The sequence below is a fragment of the Geotrypetes seraphini genome, chromosome 5, assembly GCF_902459505.1.
Source record: "Geotrypetes seraphini chromosome 5, aGeoSer1.1, whole genome shotgun sequence".
NCBI classification, from domain to species: Eukaryota; Metazoa; Chordata; class Amphibia; order Gymnophiona; family Dermophiidae; genus Geotrypetes; species Geotrypetes seraphini.
The window spans coordinates 64124555-64140337 of NC_047088.1; the positions used below are offsets into that span (position 1 = coordinate 64124555).

General features: G+C 42.1%; 1 protein-coding gene across 3 annotated transcripts in view; it reads right to left on the reverse strand.

Moving 5' to 3' along the window:
• Positions 1–14920, reverse strand: part of LOC117361619 (V-set and immunoglobulin domain-containing protein 1-like) — a 38022-nt gene extending 23102 nt beyond the window's left edge. For all 3 annotated transcript variants that reach the window (XM_033947213.1, XM_033947212.1, XM_033947211.1), the window contains exon 1: positions 14703–14920. The gene's annotated coding sequence lies outside the window, so the exon portion shown is untranslated. The remainder of the gene's footprint in view (positions 1–14702) is intronic.
• Positions 14921–15783: the final 863 nt, after the last annotated feature.

Below are 15783 nucleotides of genomic sequence, written 5' to 3' on the forward strand. Positions count from 1 at the left end.
TCTTGCTTCAAACTAAAGGTACGGGAGAAGGGAAGGGAGTGTTAGGGGGGCCTCCAGTGGCAGCAGGGAATAGGCATTCCTCCTGCCATTTTACATGGGGGTGAGTCAGGATGGCAGGAGGAAATGGGCATTCCTCCTACCATTTTGTGTGTGGGTGTGTGTGTGGGTGAGTCGGGGGGGGGGGGGAGGTCTCCAGTGGCAGGAAGGATTAGGCATCCCTCCTGCCATTTTGCACGAGGTGGGGAGGAGGTGAGTCAGGATGGCAAGAGGGAGTGGACATCCCTCCTGCCATTTTGCAGTAGGGGTGAGCTGTTTTAGGTTCGAGTGGGGGAACGCATTTGTCAGGAGTCTTTGGGGAGGGCCGTCGGTGGCAGTGGGGGACCTTTTTTCATTTTTTTTATAGCACAGATATTTTCCATGTATAATACACACAAAATATCTGTGCCATTGGAAAAAAAGAGCAAGGATGTACTGCACCATAGCCCACTATCTTCTCTCTCTCCCTTCTGTTTCCGGCATCATAAGTTCTTCCCCTTCCTCTCTCTCCCACCTCAGCCTCCCCCATTCTACTTAAGAAGCTGGTCCAGGGGGCTTCCTGGCCTGGCATTTCCTCCCCTTTCTATCCGCACCGGTCCAACGTCATCCTCATCTTCAGTCTTGCAGACACATCCATTTTTGTTGCAGGGGACCAGCAACAAAATGAATTATCTAGCCTCAGCAGCAATTCTCAACTGCCTCATGTGGCCCATTTATGTGCTTTTCTACTGCTGCCGTCAGTTCCCAATGGCGCAATTTCCTGTTTACGCCTGGATGAACCATGGCAAAAGGAAAGCACAGAGAGGGGACGCAAGAAGTGGTTGAGAATCGATGCCAGGGATGGCAGCCCCCTGTAACAAAAATGGATGCGTCTGCAAGACCAGGAGAAGAAGATGTCGGACCGGCACGGATAGAAGGGAGTGGACATGTTGACACACTAGGGGTCTCCCAGAACCTTAGGGCCCTGGGCAGCTGCCCTGTTTGCTTTCCTCCTAATGCCGACCCTGTGCTGCGGCATAGTCACTGCGGGCCACAGGGGAATCACTAGCAGTGTCTAGGCCTCTTAGACATTGCTAGGCATCCTTGTGGCAGGCGCCAGTATACTAGGCCAGGGTTTTCCTGGCCTAATTTACCGGTGCCTAACTACAATGCCTAGCGACGCCTAAGTCAACCACATCTATTCTCTGCCCCTAACCAAGCATGCTTTTCATATAGGCATTATTAGGCATCAGGGAGCGCCTCCCAGTTTTGTAAAGTGAGCCCTTTTTCCTGCTGGCCGTTCTTTGCCATATGCATCCAAGCATCATTGTGGCTTTTACCATTGCCTTATCTACCTGTTTGGCTAACTTAAGATCATCAAATACCATTTTTATCAATTTTGTACCTCGCTCAGTAAAACTAAATAAGCGATTCATCAAGCTAAAATAAAACTTGAAAGTTGATCACTGCCAGACTGCACTCATTTTTTTAGGCACAGAACTTCACTATTCATAGAATAATGCTCCCTTGGATTTTTTGCAGCCCAAATGAATTATCCAACATTTTTTTTAGCATTAAATCTAATACTTTGCTACATTAGATCCCTCATCATATTTTCAATATCTTGCAGGATATTTACCCTGTTGCAGATTTTGGTATCATCTGCAAAAAGGCAGAATTTTGCTGATAGTCCTTAAACAATATTGCTCATTGTAGACTCTAGGCCTGTCCTATTTTAAAAAAAATATTTTAGAATCCAAATCAGAAGCTTTCTGTTCACATACCTTTTTCACCCAGATACTTTGCGTTCTCTGCACAACTCTGTCGATCAGCACAGTAACACAGGAAATATATGGTATATGCAGAAAAGAAAATGACATGCAGCAAAAAGTGTCACTTCCTACTCCCCCCCTTTTCCTATGTGAAATCACAGGAGTGGAATTAAACTGTACTATGAAATATCATTTTATATTTGTGAAAAGTCCCCTAGGCAGAAAAGGTAGATAAGCAACATGTACAAGTGGATCTAGGCAGTGACGTACCTAGCATATGTGACACCCGGGGCCCATCATTTTATGGCACCCCCATCTGTACAAAAAACATGATTTTTAGTAAAAATCCACACGTCACACATGAGTACCTAGGAAAAGGCAGCATCTTACATATGCAGTGAGCAGTACAACATCAATACACCCATTGTAAAACTAAACAAGCCCGACTAGTACAGATTAATCCTACACTGTCAATCCTAACAGAAAACCATGTCTTTCGAACACACAGAACACAGAAAACACCTTTGCCTAGTATGGAATATGTTATCACAAACTAACCCCTCCCCCGTTTACAAAACTGTAGTGTGGATTTTAGCCACAGTGGTAACAGCTCTGACGCTCATAGAATTCTGAGCATCAGAGCTGATACCACCACGGCTGGCGCTAAAAAACACTCCACAGTTTTGTAAAAGGGGGGATAAAATAGAAATACATAGACAAAAGTTAAATTGAACCAGCAAGAAGTTGGACTCTGCATACAATGCAACACCACAGAAACAATGACACATGTCTCCTAAAGCAATAAATAAATAGAAAATTTTTTTCTACCTTTGTCTTCTCTGGTTTCTGCTTTCCTCATCTTCTTGTTACTCTCTTCCTTCCATCCACTGTCTGCCATCTCTCTTCCCCTATATGGCATCTTCTCTCCTTCTATGCCCCTTCCAGAAACTGTATGCCTCCCCCTTCCATCTCTCCTTTCACCCCCATTGGTCTGGCATCTCTCTCCTCTCCTTCCCTGTCCCACACCTCTCTTCTGCAATCCCTTTCTTCCCTCATTTTCCTTTTCAATTTATTTTCTGCATCCATCTAGGTTACATTCTTACTACATTCTCATCAATTTCCTTTTTTACTGTCTACCTACAACTCACCACCTCTTTCCCTCACCCCCTACAGTATTTCCCTAACTCAATCCTTTTCCCCATCATGTGCCCTCCTTTTATTTATCACCTCCTTCCATCATCTGCCCTCTTTTCTATCCCCACTTCCATCATCTGCCCCTTCTCTCTCTTTCCCCCCACAGAGTAGAGAAAGTTGCTTAGCTTAAAGGTCAGAGAGGTTAAATCACGGATGTGATACTTTTCAGAATTTCCTTAGGTTTAAATTATATCAAACATTTGAAATTAGGTACAAACCATTCTCTCACATATCATTCATAGCATCCATCATTCATTCGGGGCCCCATTCACACACAACACGGTATATTGCATTCATATTTAATACAAGAAAGCTTTCTCTGTTATACCCCATTTTGGGATATGAAATCTAATATGCTCCATCTAACCAGCTCAAGCATATCTGTTATCAATTAGACCATGAGGCTCAAAGCGGGAAAACTGAACAAAGACACAGAGGACAAAGTCCGAAAACAAGATGGAGTAAAGCCAAGAAGAAGATACTTACAGTAAGACAGAAAACCAAAATGGAGTCATTAATATCTCTATGTATGTATTATGTATATCTATACCTGATTTCCTCTATAATCTGGCTTAATAAAAATATACATAACAAGAATATTATTATGCTTTTCCTTAATATTAATCTGTAGTGTGTTTTTCTGGCCCTGACTACATCCATATTCAGATTTTTATTCACTAACTTTTTGTACGCTTCTATTAGGCGTGGCCTTAACTAACACATATGCTTGTATCTAACTAGAGTTACCCAGAACCATACGAAAAGTAGGCGTTTTTGTAGAAAAAATCTACAAAATACCCTCATGTCCTATACACTATCCTTTCCATACCGCCCCCTACAGCCCACAAATGCCACTGTTCACCCACCATTTCAAAGAGGCAGGCCTGATGGCAAGAGGGCGTGGACATCCATCTTGCTGGCTTCTACAGTTAGGTACTGGAAAGGTGCTGGGGAGGTGCTTGAGCTGGGGGAATCTGAGCTGATCTCCCCCAGCCCACCAGACAACCAGAGCTGACTTTTGGGGTCTTTGTAGGTTGTTGGGAGGGTGGGGGGAGTGCCAGGGGAGAGTCGGGGGCAGTGTCTGGGGGGCTCTTCCTCTGATGTCACTTCCTGGAGCCGTGCCTAGGAAGTGATGCCAGAGGAAGAGCCAACGTTGGCGTGACAGCAGCTTGGGGGTTGCTGCTTGCACCAGGAATGTTACAGAGGTATGGAAGAAAGGCAGGAAGGGGTGGGGAATGAGCATGTGGAGATAAAGGGGCAGAGAACAGGGTGTGGGAGGGGTGCCCCAGGTGTCTCTCATCCTCACTACACCACTGGCTGAACTGTAGATAAAATTGTTCAAGTCAATCACAGTGAACTTGGAGTATGTTTCCCTTGCTCTGCACTTCTGTGCACATTGCCTACTTGTAGAAGACAACTCAAGTGAGGCTGAACATGTAGTAGATAAATATGCTTTGCTTGTTTGGTTCTGTATTTCTGTTCAAATTGTTGATGTTTAGTGTTAATAAACAATACTACAGAATATTTTAAATACAGATGCCCTATGCTGATCTCTATATAAAGTATATTTTTGTGCATTTTTTAAAGGGTTACCATTGTTTTTTGTATTATCTGATGTTTCACTTATCAGACAACAGGTCAGTCCTGTTTACATGGGATAATCCAGATTTTACTGTTCTAGAACAAATCCTGCAAAAATTGCAACTAGAAGGCACAGATGTTATACTTTTAGGTGTGACCAAATTTTGTAAATTGCATTTAAGCATGTAAATCAGTGTTTAAGGCATTAAAATGGTTTATGCAATTACCCTCTAAGGGGGTTAATGCTATAAAAAAAAATGCATACCATCAAAGGAAAATCCAACAAGCCTGCAGTGAATCTTGGAACAGCTAAAACAAAAGGAAACTGCAGAGCCAATGTACTTGATGCAGATGCTTTATTCAATCAAATGTCATATAGTGACAATTGACAGTTCAAATGCATACAGTATATGTTTTGGACAGTTCACATATGTTATGGACAATTCAAATCCACCTTTGCTTTACAGAGACAGGACCCGACACAGTCCGTGTTTTGATAGAAACATCTTCCTCAGGGGTCCTGAGGTTTTTGTTAAAAAAATAAAAGCCAAAGTGGATACACAAAAAGTGAAGCGTGTAGACGAACCAATTGCCCTTAATATTGAGAATCTGGTTTGCCATCGTAGTGAACGTTGTCTCGCTGCTATAGACAAAAAAAAAAAAAAAAGATGCTAATATTTATGTTTATTTAGTTTAGTTTAACTTTTTTTTATATTCTGCCCTTCAGTAAAATCATACAATAAAAACTATTATGTGAGAAAGGAACTACATAGTATTAAAAGGGATAGCCTACTGTGGAACTCAGAGAAAAAAAAATCCTTACTGATAATTCTATGAAAACAAAGAACAATGGCTACATGCACTAAAGATAGCGACTCACTCACTTTTGGCCAATTCTCCAGCAGCAATCGATGCGCTATCAAGTTTGCATGCAACTGATCAATCGCTCAGTGAGTGATTGACACATGTACAGAGCCCTAACAGCAGTGATGGGGGATGCAGCCTTCTGTTACTGCTGTTGCACTGCAACCCCCCCATGGCAGCAAAAATGACAGGCGAGATGCCTACTCCTTGCTTCCAATGTGACTCCCCCCCCTCTCCATGGCAGCAATGTTGCAGGAGGGATGCCCACTCCCCCCTGCCACCGGAGGTCCCCTGCCACCCACCAAAAATGACAGGTGGAATGCCCACTGCTTCCTGCCAACAGACATGCCCCCCCACCCCATTCCAAACCTCCCCTCCAAACCGATGGCAGAAGGGAGTGGGCATCCCTTCTGTCATATTTTTGCATTTGGGGGACAGTTGACAGAGGCATGTTTGTCAGGGGTTGTTGGGGAGGCCGTCAGTGGCAGTGGGGGACTTTTTTTTTTCATTTTTTTTTAATGGGACAGATATTTTGCATGTGTAACACATGCAAAATATCTGTGCCATTGAAAAAAAAGAAAAAACAAAAACAGGCAGACTTGCTGGTAAAACAGTTACCGACAGGTCTAGAACAATTGGTTTTTACGACTGCTAAAACCCCATGCAAAATTGATTCGAGTGCATCAATCACTTGGCTATTTTGCATGGGGTTTTAGCTAATTTGCATGACTGGATTGGAAAATGGGCGATTGAGGGGAAAAACATGCGGTGGGCCGTCTTGTCCATCGGGTCGGTAACAGCGATCATCACTAAAGCTGTGAAAACAGGTTTAGCAACGATCACCGTCTTTAGTGCATCCCCCAGAATTTATTTGCCAAAGGCAAGGAACAGGGGCTAGATGCAGTAAAGTCTATGATCGCTAAACCAGTTTGACTGATATAGTGACTGATCAAATTTGCCGATCCAATGCACAAAACGCGTGGCTTTCTGTGCTATTGTGCATTCTCTGATTCTGGAGGCTCCCCCAATGATGACCCCCCTGATGACCCACCCCACAGAGGCAAAATGCCCACTGCCTCCAGCCACTGGATGCCCCCCTTTCTCTGCCCCTTCCATATGGCATGACTTCTTTCTATGCCCCTTCCATAAATTGTCTATACCCTCCTCCTTCTGTCTAGCCTGTGCCCATTCTCTCCTTTATACTGTATATGATTCATTTCAACTTCACCCCCTCTCCATTTTTCTCTCTCCTGTTTCCACCCTTCCCCCTATGCTCTGGCATTTCTCTCTTCTCTTCCTTTTTTCTACCCCACCCCACCCCACCCCATAGTCTAGCATCTGTCTCATTCCCTTCCCTTTCCAGGAAACTCTCTCCTCTCCATCTCTCCCTTTCCCTCCCCCTCCATGGTCTGGCATCTCCAATTCTTTCTTTCCATCCCTCCCTCCCTTCCTTCTTTATGGCCTGGCATCTCTGTCCTCTCCGTTGAGTGAGTCACGCCCACCATAAAGTGTCTCATCACTCTCAATCATAGCACATTATCAAAATGATGTATATAGAAATACATAAGGATTCTGACATACTGTACTCCATTGAAGACCCTTGCAAAGTTTACACTAAGATAAGTGTTTCTATATATATCTTTTTGATAATGTGCTAGGATTGAGAGTGATGAGACACTTTATGGTAAACGTGAATCACTCAACAGTGTCATAAATGTCCAAAGTTTTCTCTGAGCATAATTTACTGATATAATATATATTATATCATTACAAAAATTTTTATTGTTGGTGCGTGCCCTTTGTTTTTTGAGTGTTTATACTTTCATCACTAGTTTTTTCATTAAGTAATTCCCTTTCTTCTTTGGATGCTGAAGCCCTGCCAGCCAGTCCTTCCCCGCCCACCTCTCTCCCACACCTCCAGTTGCTGTTTCATTAATATAGAAGTCAGCGGCATGCTTTGATCTGCTGAGTGAGATGTTCCCCAGCAGCAGCTGCAGGTATGCCGCTGACTTCTCTAAACTGTCCAGAAGGAGGGGAGTGGCTTGTCAGTTGGCTCACAGGGCTTCAGCATCCCTGCTAAAGTACATTTAGCGCTGACCCCACCCCACTCCCCCCATCCCTAGGCGTCCTGAAATTGGGATGCTTTAAAAAAACTAAACAAAACCTTGCATTCCTTCTTTTGGACCTTGGATTAGGTGACTGGACCCATCAGACACAGCAATTAATACATACAGTTAATCAGATACATTAACTGGTAAAGTGTATCTATACTGTCAGCTTGTTCTAAACAATAGTTTTGTTTACAGCAACTGATAAATTACATTACATTACATTACATTAGGGATTTCTATTCCGCCATTACCTTGCGGTTCAAGGCGGATTACAAAAGGTTAATTAAAAAAGTAGAGTTACAATGATTAGCTAGAGAGGTAAGTTGTAGATCTTATAAACATTTAACGTGTTGTTGTGGGTGAGGTGGTTTGTAAAAGAATTAATAGGTGGTCACAGTGGAGGTTCTTTTGTTATTATTAGTGCGGTAATGGGTAGATCTAATGTCAGTTTTAGAGTTACTAAGAGGTCGTGATGTTATTGCTGCTTCAGGAATTTCTTGAAAAGTATGGTTTTTATTTCTTTTCTGAACGTCCTATAGTCTGGGGTGGTCATCAGAAGGTTGGAGATCTGGTTGTCCAGTCTTGCGGCTCGAGTGGCTAGGAGGCCGTCGTGTAGTTTTGTTCTTTTGACTTCCTTGATTGGGGGGGGTATGAATGGGGAGTGCGTTTTTCTGTGTCTGGTAGTGGGTGCTTGGATGAGGCGATTGTTCAAGTATGATGGGCTGTCTCCGTGTAGGGTTTTAAATAATATGCAGTAGAATTTGAATTGGATTCTTTCTTGGATTGGAAGCCAATGTGAGTTGATGAAGGCTTCAGTGATGTGATCATGTTTTCTCAATGAATAGATGAGTCTCAAAGCTGTATTTTGGATTGTTTGGAGTTGTCTAATCGTCGTTGCAGGGCAAGGAAGGAAGAGGATGTTGCAGTAGTCCAATATACCTAGTATTAGGGATTGCACTATAAGTTGGAATTGTGTTCTTTCAAAGAATTTTCGGACTTGTCTCAGATTTCTCATGATTGCGAATGATTTCTGAATTGTTTTATTTATTTGCGGTTGCATAGTGCCGCGTCTGTCTATGGTCATGCCAAGTAGTTTTATGGTGGTTTGGATGGGGTATTTGATTGCGTTTATATCTAGGTTGATTGTGGTTTGGACCTTGTCATTTTCGAGAAGGATGAATTTGGTTTTGTCTTGGTTGAGTTTAAGTTTGTGGTTTTTCATCCAGGTTGTGACTGTTTCAAGTGTTTGGTGAAGTTTGTCTGTCATGGTAGGTTTAGAATGATCGTATGGGATGAGGATGGTGATGTCATCGGCATAACTATAGGTGGTTATGCCTAGATTGTCCAGATGCGTTCCTAGAGAAGCAGTGTAGAGGTTGAAGAGGGTAGGGGATAGTGGAGATCCTTGTGGTACGCCGCAGGGGTTTGACCAGGATTCTGACTTTTCTTTGTTAGATTTTACACTGTAGGTTCTGAGTTTTAGGAATCCTTCAAACCAAGAGTATACTTTATCTGAGATGCCTATTGCGTCTAAGATCTGTAGAAGGATGTTGTGATCCACTAAGTCGAATGCCGCAGTTAGGTCCAGTTGTATGAGCAGCATTTTTTTCCCTGTACTAAGGTGTTGTCTGACGGTATCCATAAGGGAGCCTAGTAGTGTCTCTGTACTGAAGTTTGTTCTGAATCCTGATTGCATGGGGTGGAGTAGGTTGTGGTCATCTATGTAATTGGTGAGGAGTTTGGCTACTAGGCCTTCTATAATTTTGACATATAGCGGAATTGAGGCTATAGGTCTAAAGTTAGATGGGTGGTTTTGTGGTGCTTTTGGGTCTTTTTGGATTGGGGTGATGATGATTTCCCTGAGGTCAGCAGGGAATATGCCTTCTGTGAGCGTGAATTGAATCCATTGTAGAATTATGGTGCGGAATTTTACACTAGAGGTGGTAAGGAGATATGAGGGGCAGTGGTTGAGGTCACAGGAGGCATGACTGTATTTTTTGTATAATTTGTTGAATTCTGACCATTGTATGTTGGGGAATTGAGTCCAAATTCTGTCTGCAGCAGTTGCCTCTTTTCCTGAAGGGTGGATTGTGATTGTGTTTTGATGGGATGGGTTAGTGATGAGAGTGGCTCTGGCGTTTGTAATTTTGTTCTTGAAGTGTTCTGCTAAGAGGGTGGGTGATGGTGGAGGGGTGTTCGTGGTGGTTGTGTATGGTTTGGTGTCTGTTAGTTCTTTCAGGATTTGGAATATTTTTTTGGAATCTTGGGTTTCCGTGCCTATGAGATTAATATAGTAGCTTTTCCTCTTATCCCTTAGTAGATTTTTGTATTGTTTGTTGATTTTTTTCCAGTCGATTTTTGTTTGATCTTGGTTCTTTTTTCTCCATTTTCTTTCTAATCTTCTACACTGTCTTTTGAGTTGGAGCAATTCATTATCAAACCATTGGTCTGATTTCCTGCTGGTTCTGGTTTTGGTTTGTAGGGGGGCCAGATCATCAAGGATGTTGGTGGACACTTTTTTCCAGTGGGAGATGAAGTTTTTTGGGTCGCAGTCTTGGATAGTTTCGTCTACATTTGACCAAAAAATGGTTGGGTCGATATGTTTGCGTGTGGTATATGTGGTTTTTTTAGCTTGATGTGTGTGTTTGGTCTTGGTCCAGTTGATGTTGAAGTTGTATGTGTAGTGGTCTGACCATAGGGATGGAGACCATGTTCCGTTAGGAGTTTGGATTGCTGGATTGGATGGTTGGTGAGTCATGAATGCAGCAATGTCCAGTTGATGACCTTTTTCATGGGTGGTTTGTGGGTTTAGGATCTGGAAGGATAAGGCATTGAGGAAGGATAGACAGTTATTTGCTGGTGTGGAGGTTGTGTCTTCTAGGTGCAGGTTTAGGTCTCCTAGGATGAGGTTATATTCTGCTGTTAATGAGTTTTGGTAGATGAAGTTTTCAAATTCAGGTCTTACTGTGGTCCAGTTTCCTGGTGTTATGTAGCAGAGCAAGCAGTTTAGTGAGTTTTTTAGTGTTGGGTTTGTGAGGTGACACGCTAGGAAATCCATTTGCGGAGTGGATGTTTTTTCAAGTATGTTTATAGTTAGGGAGTTCTTGAATATTATTGCTAGTCCTCCTCCTCTTTTTTTTTCTCTGCAGGTTACTGTTATTTTATATCCCGGCGGGCAAACTTCTTTTATTCTAGGGTCTGTGTCTGAGGTTAACCAGGTTTCAGTGAGGAATAGGCAGTCAAGTTTTTCTGTTTTTATCCAATTTTTTATGTTTTCTGTTTTGGGTCCTAGTGCTCTGATGTTAACATAGGCACATGTGAGGGAGGTCGTGTCAGTCTGGGGTATGTGAGTTGTTTCCGGGTATATGAGTGTTGTGGGAGATGGATGAGATTTTGTTTTCGGAAGTGTTGATCTTCTTCTCCAGGTAACAGTGATGGAGTGTTGAGTGCTGGCGTGGTGGTTCGAGTTTCTTGATGTGAGTATTCTTCTATTGGGAAGTTGGAAGTTGGTTGTACTGGAGGATGTGGTTGTGGTGGGTAAGTTGTTTGCTGTTGCTTTCCAATAGATGAAAGCAGTTTATCTCACATATCTATTAGCTAGGTTTGTCCTTATCTTACTCTATTACTAAACCACATAGTGGTATTCTACTGCTGGCATAACTAATTGAATTCTAAATTTCCACTGTAAGCACTCACCACAAAACCTCAGTAAGATAAAATAAAGAAAGAAACAATGCCTTTCTTCCCAGAAACAGAAGGAATCCAACTATCATGTTTTGTTTTGTTTTTTTTGCAGGTTCTCAAAAGACAAATAATGAACAGGGCAGAGCCACATATTGTTGTGAAAAAAAAAAATTGTATAAGTAATATTCATGCTACTTCCTATGTGGAATTGATCAGAGAGAAGGGGGTATAAAGGATAATTTATACGATGCCTCCTTTAAGAATTTTTTAACACAATGTCTAACTTCTCTTTTATAATTAATAAGCCACTTCTGTTAACCCACTATTTTTTTTTTTAATCATTCAAATGAAACCCCATTGTAACAACAAACTCCCCCCACCCCCCGCACATAAATTAAGAGGTTGAAGTGACATTGATGTGTAAAAAAATTCTTAAAGGAGGCATCGTATAAAATTATCATTTATACCCCCTTCTCTCTGATCAATGATATTTTGTGGGTTGGATAACTTAGAAGGTGATCCAATTGCTGTTTTGACTTCCTGTGTGGTAACCATATAATCTGCAGTTAAGAATGCGGAAGTATATTCAAGCGTACATGGCTATACTCTCCTTCAGCTCGGTAAGGAATGTTGATTTTTTCCTTTCCCAAACTCTCAAACAGCATTGTTAGCATAGAACAGCAGAGAACTGCAGTCAGAAACAAACTGTGAATCTAGGCATTGTGTGTGGAAATACTGTAGAAACTCCAGCAACTTTGGAGGGCAAAACAGCTGTTAGGCTGCTGAAAACTTTTGTAGGTCAAGGAATACAAAAGTACTAGATTAAAATATCCACTCTAAACTTTCAATAGTGGTGTGTTAAGGTTGGAGAGGAGAATTCTGTAGCATTCTACAAAGGAAAATACTGAATTTAGGGTTACCAGATATTTAGCTTGCAAAGACTGAGTCAGGTGTGGCAAAGCAGGGTGCAATCACCTCTCCCTCTTCTTTGCCGTTCTAGTCCAGCCATCTCCACCCTCCTCCCCATAGTAAACTAGAAACATGATGACAGATAATCGCAGAATGACCCATCCTGCCTGCCCATTCACAGTATCCTCCTCTCTCTAAAACAGTGGTTCTTAACCTGGGTTCGACCGAACCCCAGGGGTTCGGTGAGTCAGTCTCGTGGGTTCGGCGGAAATCAAAACACACCTCCGACTCATATAGCTCTTCGGTCGCGTTCAATCATCTATCAGTTATTCAGTGATTTTGATCAAGACTGATTGTGTACTCGGTTTCTTGATCATCTGTAACTAACGCCTTATATACATCAATCAATTCCTGATCAAAATTTGTGATTTAACTGACAGATGATTGAACGTGACCGAAGCGCTTATGATTCGTGATGATATGCCCCGCTTGTCCATAATTGGCTGCAGGTGATCACGCAACATCGCTTGGCCTATCTGTGCTGCAAGGGATTTGATGCGCACAGTAGTCGAATTGTAACTGTTGTGATGGTACGTCGTGTGATACCTATCTTAATATTTTAATCCCTCTGAGAGGCAACAGCAGAAGTCACACTGATTTGCAGTAAATTTCATTATTATGTTATTATTATTCAAAATATAGGATAACTTTTTTGTTTTCAAAATTGATATTATTTTTTCCCTCACTGTATACCTATGTTTTGAATTTGTAAAAATCAGATTTTATTTTTCCAATAAAGAAGGGTTCGGTGAACACGCATATGAAACTGGTGGGGTTCAGTACCTCCAACAAGGTTAAGAACCATAGCTCTAAAAGATTCCAAGTGCCTGTCCCATGCTTTCTTGAATTCAGAGTCTCTGTCTCCACCGCCACTAACGGTAGACTATTCTAGGCATCTCCCACATTTTCTGTACAACAGTATTTCCGTAGATTATTCCTGAGTCTATCACCTCTAAAATTCATCCCATGCCCTCTCACTCCTTTACCTTAATCATTTCTATAGATGGTACTCCTATCCTTACGTGTTAGCCATTTTTGTTTTACTGTTCAATAACTGATGTAGTTCTACCCCCTCTTTCTTGTGTTGGTATGTTTGTTTGGTCTTTTTTATGGAATACCCTTTATATATATAATGGCCGGGCCGAGCCCCAAGCAAGTGGGAAAACCCGGCTCGGACCACAGGTAAGATTTTTATGCGCCCTTTATGTGGTCGGTGAAAGGAAAACCCGGCACTGGATTCAGTTCAAACAAAACTTCACCGGGTTTATTATATGGAAAAAGAGAATCCAAAACAAAAACTGCTTTTCACAAGCACTTATCATACAGTTCCCTTTTCATAGGTCCAGTGTTTATTATCAGCAATATAGTTCAGGGACCGGACAGTCCTGGTCCCCAATTTATAAGCACAAAGAAAAAATAGGACTTCTCCGTCCCTCAATATATTAGTGTGCCCCTCTTAGGGCCGCTGGCTACTTTATGCAACAGTCCATGCCAGCACAGCTCTGGAACTTCAGGTGCCCACACTTCTCTACACAATAGGAATAAACTTCTTTTGGCTTTTATTATTATTAGCAATTTGTCCCCCTAAGGACTTTCACAGCCTGCACTGCAGTCTGTGTGGAAGCAAGCTTCCCTTTTGTATCCAGGCCCTCACAAAATACCAAGTCCTAGAGCTTTTGTTACCTAGGGACCTTGCTTACTAATAAGGTTTTTAGGCCTGGTTAAAGCGGACAGGCTCTGCTGTCTTGCTGCTTCTATGGCATTAATTAAGCACAGAATGCTAACTTTGATCCTCAGGTGCACCACTCCACATTCACACTACTTCATTACATTAAGCTTGATGTGCAAAATCTTCCCTGGATCAATTATTTTCTTTATAATCAATCATTTAATCAATTTTAAATACTATAATAGCTTAATAATTATATCTTAATTTATTTCTTAATCATAAAGACAGCTCTAGTTTTTGTGGTCACTGTTAGGGACTACTTGTGCCAACATGTTTTGCGAGAAATGCTTTTTCAAGGCTGGGTCCCTATAAGGAAACACAGCTAAATTAACATGGCACACATATCCTAATATAAAGCATTCATACATAAAAACAACTTTATATGTTCAAATATATATTCCATAAGTATTTTTCTACATAGTAGTGAAACGCCATCGATCTTGACTACAATGTTCTGCTTGTTTCTAAAGGGGATTGAGTCTGTTGGAAGTTTTAAATGAATGAATGCTTATAAAGAAAAAAATGTTGAATAGTGTGGTATATTGATTAATTAAGCACAGGCATTCCTCTGGCACACTTAACTCTGCTTCAGCCTCACTGCACCACCCCCACTCTGGGTCACTGAGGCTATAGTCATCTTCTGTCTCTATAAACTCTCCTACTTCACTCTCCACCTCCCATCCCCCTCTCTGTGTGTTTGGTAAAGTTTCCTGGCCAGTTCTTTCACCATCTGAAAGAACCTCTAACCCTACCCCCTCAGGCTTCAATGGGAACTCACAGTACCTAGATGGCTGCTGGATTCCTCTCCCTGCTTGTTGGCCTGGGGCAATCACATGTTCCTGGTGGTTTGCAAAGGTGGTTCGGCTGCTCTCATGTGCTGGAACATACGCAGGTGAGGCTGGACTCCCAGATCTTTGATCTGGGGGCTGCTGCATGAGCGGACTGCTGGGCACAATGTACCACTGGTCTGATCCAGCAGAGGCAATTCTTATGTTCTTATGTGACTGCAGAGCCTCGTGACAAACTCCACCCCCTTCTGTATTGACTCTCTGTTTCTCCTTAGAGCAGGGAAAGGAGTAATAGGGGATAGATAGTGTTTTATGTGCCCTCCCTGCCTGAATTTCTGGTTGGGAAATCCCCTGCCTTTTCTCTTTTCTTTCTGCACTAAACTAAACTAGGGCTTTTAGTAGGGTGTACAGCAGGGGTGTCAAAGTCTCTCCTTGAGAGCCGCAATCCAGGGTTTTCAGGATTTCTCCAATTAATATGCATGAGATCTATTTGCATGTACTGCTTTCATTGTATGCTAATAGATCTCATGCATATTCATTGGGGAAATCCTGAAAACCTGACTTGTTTGCGGCCCTCGAGGAGGGACTTTGACATCCATTGTGTACAGGCTTTATTTTAGGAATTGCAGGCTTGGGGGCTAGCATAGCAGGAGCTTCCCTGTCACTATATATATATACTCCACTTGAAAGGTCACTTTGGGCAGCCACAAAACTTAGAGACTTGAAGAAAGCAACAGATTTTATTAACATATGTATGCCCCAAGCTGGCTTCAGAAGTCCCGAAACCAGGAAGTTACAGAGATATTTATACTTTCTTCTGGCTAAAGAACTGAATTCTAGAAAAATCTTTTCACGTGTTACTTTTCTTAACAATCATTGGTCCTAAGCTCACACTAACAGGTCACTAGCAGGTCACTTATCTAAGCCCTGCAGTCTTTCTGTTACATGTCCAGGAGGGCGGAATACAATATCGTGTATGCTGAGATAGCCATAAGAAGCTAGAATGCCCAAGCTAAAACACCCCATGCACATAGGCTAGAACATGAGATAAGTTAGGTCTGCAATGAAACATAATT